Raw genomic sequence first — 5,458 nt, 5'->3', positions numbered from 1 at the left:
CCAAATATCGGTCAGGTCCCGCCCTCCCTGAAACTCACTCCTTCTGGGCCCTCACCGAAACTCACTTATTCCCTTCTGTAACTGTTCCCTTTTGTAACTCTCTCCAAACTTCTCTCTCCCTCCATTCTCTCTCCTCCCATTCTCTCTCCCTCCCTCTCTCTCCCACCTTCTATCTCTGTATAGGAAAAAACTCCAGATGCTGGTTTAAATCGAAGATAAAAACAAAATGCCGAGTATGTAAAAATGGAAAAGATTAGTGGACAAATGTAGGTCCCTTACAATCAGAGACAGGTGAATTTATAATGGAAAAACAAGGAAATGCCAGAACACTGAGTACTTTGGTTCTGTCTTCACCAAGGAAGACACAAACAATCTCCCAGAAATACTAGGGTACCGAGGATCTGGTGGAAGGGAGGAACTGAAAGGAATCCACATTAGTCAGGAAATGGTGTTAGATAAACTGTTGGGACTGAAGGCAGATAAATTCCCAGGACCTGATGGTCTGCATCCCAGAGTACTCAGGAGGTGGCCCTAGAAATCGTGGATGCATTGGTGATCATTTTCCAATGTTCTCTCAACTCTGGATCAGTACCTGTGGATTGGAGAGTAGTCAATGTAACCGCACTTTTTAAGAAAGGACAGAGAGAGAAAACGGGGAATTATAGACCCAGTTAGCCTTACATTGGAAATGGGAAAGATGCTTGATTGGATTGTTAAAGATATTTTAGCAGCGCATTTGGAAAGCAGTGACAGGATCGGTCAAAGTCAGCATGGATTTATGAAGGGGAAACCATGCTTGACTAAGCTTCTGGAATTTTTGAGGATGTAACAAGAAGAATGGATAAAGGAGAGCCAGTGGATGTGTATCTGGACTTTCAAAAAGCCTTTGACAAGGTATCGCACAAGAGATAAGTGAACAAAATTAGAACACATGGTATTGGGGGTAGGGTATGGATAGAGAACAAGTTGGCAGACAGGAAGCAAAGAGTAGGAATTAGCAGGTCCTTTTTAGAATGGCAGGCTGTGACTTGTGCCACAAGGCTCGGTGCTGGGGTGCCACAAGGCTCGGTGCTGGGACCCCAGTTATTTACAATATAAACGATTTAGACGAGGGAATTAAATGTGACATCTCCAAGTTTGCGCCTGACACAAAGCTGGGTGGCAGTGTGAGCTGCGATGAGGATACTATGAGGCTGCAGGGCGACTTGGATCGGTTAGGTGAGTGGGTAGACACATAGCAGATGTAGCATAATGTGGATAATTGTAAGGTTATCTACTTTGGTGGCAAGAACAGCAAGGCAGATTATTGTCTGAATGGTATCAGATCAGGAAAATGGGAGTTGCAACGAGACCTGGGTGTGCTTGTACATCAGTCACTGAAAGTAAGCATTCAGGTACAGCAGGCAATGAAGAAAGCTAATGGCATGTTGACCTTCATTGCGAGATGATTTGAGTTTAGGAGCAAGGAGGCCCTACTGCAGTTGTACAGGGCCCTGGTGAGACGGCACCTGGAGTATTGTGTGCAATTTTGGTTTCCAAATTTGAGGGAGGACATTATTGCTATTGAGGGAGTGCATCTTAGGTTTACCAGGTTAATTCCCGAGATGGCGGGACTGACATATGATGAAAGAATGGGTCGACAGGGCTTGTATTCACTAGAATTTAGAAGGCTGAGAGGATCTTATAGAAACAGATAAATTCTTAAAGGATTGGTCAGGCTAGATGCAAGAAAAATGTTCCCGATGTTGGGGGAGTCCAGAACCAAGGGTCATAGTTTAAGAATAAGGGGTAGGCCATTTAGGATTGAGATGAGGAAAAACTTTGTCACTCAGAGAGTTGTGAATCTGTGGAAATCTCTGCCACATAAGGCAGTGGAAGCCAATTCAATGGATGTTTTCAAGGGCGAGTTAGATTTAGCTCTGATGCTTAAACAAATCAAAGGATATGGGGAAAAAGCAGGAACGGGGTACTGATTTTAGATGATCAGCCATGATCATATTGAATGGTGGCATTGACTCAAAGGGCCGAATGGTCCACTCCTGCGCCTATTTTTCTATATTTCTATGTAACTCAGCGGGACAGGCAGCATCTCTGGAGAGAAGGAATGGGTGACGTTTCGGGTCGAGACTCTAGACCCTTCTTCAGACTGTCTCTTCTATCTTTCTTCCCCTACCCATCTTCTCACTTTCCTCTCGCCTTCTGCCTCGCCCTTTCCCAATTCTCTTTGAGGAGCGTTTGCGTTTTCCAATCCTGCCCCACATGCTCTCCCTTTTATTCCTGCCCCGATGTCTCATTTCACCCACTTATCTCGGCACCAGTCTCGCTCTTTGTCCTCCCCCTCTTTAAACTCATTTCTTCTCCCCTCCACCCCGCTCGCATGCCATTCACCCTTCCCTTGTCTATTGGTTCTTGTTGTCTTCACTTATCCCCGCAATGCTTAATACTTTTTTTCTTTCTCCTTTTCCTATTCCCAATTTTTTCCTAGTTTCTCGTCTCATTTCCTTTTCTCCCTCGTTCTCCCATTTTGCCTCTCTACCTCTCCCTTCCTTTCTCTCCATTGTCGCTCTGTCCCCCATCTCTTTTGAGCCCATCGTCCACTCTTTATCTTACCTCTCTTCCCCTTTGACCCTACTGTGCCAATTTTTGCCCTTTTCCTTCTTTCCCTCCCCACTACTTTCCATTACACTGAATATCCCCATTCCACTTCTTCCCTAGTTGCTTAACCCTTCTCGTATATCACGTCTTCCTACCTATCTCCCTCCCCACCCATTTTCCCCTATTCCCTACTGCACATCACTTACCATCTGCTTCTCAGCATGGAATCCAACCCTGTGGTTACCAAATCCACACCGACCGTCAACCTAGTCTAATTTTACATTAATCCAATTTTTTATTCTCATCAATTCGTCCCAGATTCTACCACTCATCCGCACGCGAGAGCCAATTAACCTAACAATCCGCATGACTTTGGAATATGGGAGGTAACTAAAGTGCGCACAGGCAGGAAGTGCAAATTTCACCCTAGGGCAGGTTTGAACCGGGGTTCAGGGTCTGTGAGGCAGCAGCCGTGTTACTTGCTCCACTGTGCTGTCTCCTTTTGAGCTGTTTACCTCCTTCCACACATATTCCTCTCGCTGCAACTCTTTCACTTCCTCTCTCCACTTTATTTTCTCACTCTACCCCTCTTTACTCTTACCATTTTCCCTCGCATCCTTTCACCGGCATTCCCCTCCAATCTCTTTCCCCAACCGATTCCCTGAATCCTTTCATCCTCATCCTATCTCCTTTCCCTCCCTCGATCCCCTTCTACTTCTTCACTTTCCCTCTCCTTCCCTCCCCATTTTTCTTCCCCATTCTTTCTCCTCACTACCTCAAACCTCATCTCATATTTCTCTCCCCTTTTCTCCTCACCCCTTCCCCCAATCCATTTCCCCAGCCACTTCCTTCCCCACATTTACACTTCCCATTATTCCTTCATCTTCCTATCCTTCTGCACTTTTTCCTCTTTTCCTTTCTATCCCCCTTTTCCTTCCCCTTTCCTGTTTTCCTCTCCTCCCTCTTTCCACCCTTGCTTTATTGGATGTGTTTCTGAGTGTCCTTCACTCTGCAGCTTCTGAATAACTACTGCTTGTGCTCAACAATGACTGTGGACCCCTGGAGAACCATAACAATTAATTGAATTGAATAAATTTTATTAGCCAAGTATGTATACACACAAGGAATTTGCCTTGGTGCTTTGCTCGCAAGTAACAACACGATATGCTGTAAACAATTAAGAATAAAACATTATAATTTGAACATGTGAAGAATAAAATGTAATACCAGAGCAAAAGGAGGCTACAGATTTTTGGTTGTTGATTAGACCTACTGTTCGTGGAAAAAAGCTGTGGCAGTGGCGGCTTTGACAGTCCGAAGTTGCCTTCCAGAGGGAAATTCCTCAAAGAATTTGTGGCCAGGGTGAGAGGAGTCAGTGATGATCTTACCTGCTCGCTTCCTGGCCCTTGCAGAGCACAGTTCGTCGATGGGGGGAAGGTGGCAGCCAACAACCTTCTCGGCTGATCAAACGATGTGCTGCAGCCTCCGGATGCCATGCTTGGTGGCTGAGCCAAACCAGACCATGGAGAAGGTGAGGCCAGACTCTATGATGGCAGTATAAAACTGGACCATCATTGCCTGTGGCAGATTGTGTTTTCTCAGCTGCCGCAGGAAGTACATGCTCTGTTGGGCCTTTTTGACTGTGGAGTCAATGGTGGCCTCCAATTTAAGGTCCCTAGACATGATGGTTCCAAGGAACTTAAATGACTCCATTGATCTGACTGTGGCGTTGTTGATAGTGAGTGAGGGGAGGGGAGCTCGAGCTCTCCTAAAGTCTACAATCAATTCCACTGTCTTAAGAGCATTGAGCTCCAGGTTGATGCGATGGCACAAGGACGCCAGCTGTGTCACTTCCTGTCTGTAGGCAGATTCCACCCCATCCTGGATCAGTCCAATCAGGATTGTGTCCAATGCTGGGTGCTTACAGTTTAGTTTATTGTCACCTGTGAAAAGGTTTAGTTGCGTGCTATCCAGTCAGCGGAAAGACAGTACATGATTACAATCGAGCCATTTATAGTCTACACGATAAAGGAATAACGTTTAGTGTAAGGTAAAGCCAGTTGCTATTCTTATAACATGGCAACACTGGGCTATCTTCACACTTTCCTTTCCATCCACTGAATGTATTTGTATCCCAATGTGAGGGTAGGTCATGGTTCATCATGATCACATTCTTGAATTGTGACTGGTGTCCTGTCCATCTATCCAAACAATCTTACCTGGTATTGACATTTCACAGGGGTGTGCATCAGCAGGTGGGCAAAATTGTGATTCAGGTTGCCCAAGGTGATCTGAAGTACGTGACTAACAGGGTTTGTGGCCACAGTGGACCAAGCAAACAAATCATGGATGTTACATAGTACAAATAGTACATGTTCCAATTAAACAGCATAAATTGTTACAGCTGAAAAATACAATGAATACTTGTTTAAATTAACTCAGTATCCCTGTGACTGAATTTTATGTACAACTGTTTTCAGAATTTTCCAAACACTCAATCTGCCTTATCATAATCCAGCATACAAGTGCTGAAATAAAATGGCACACACCAATCCACAGCTGGAAAATCTTACTCCTGCTTTAATTAAAATCTAAACAAGAATTTTCCTAATTGGAATGCTGCTGATGACCATGTTAACAATACAATACAATACAATACCATTTATTTGTCATTTGAACCTCACATGAGGTTCAAACAAAATTTGGTTTCTGCAGTCATACAAGAAAAGAACCAAGACACACACCAACACAATCCACACAAACATCCATCACAGTGAATCTCCTCCTCACTGTGATGGAAGGCAAAGTCTTGTCTCTCCCCTGCTCTCCATTCTTCTCCCGATGTCAAAGTCAAAGCCCCCGG

Source organism: Amblyraja radiata, chromosome 14 (assembly GCF_010909765.2).
Source record: "Amblyraja radiata isolate CabotCenter1 chromosome 14, sAmbRad1.1.pri, whole genome shotgun sequence".
Taxonomy (NCBI): Eukaryota; Metazoa; Chordata; class Chondrichthyes; order Rajiformes; family Rajidae; genus Amblyraja; species Amblyraja radiata.
Note: the sequence above shows the minus strand (reverse complement) of the source record.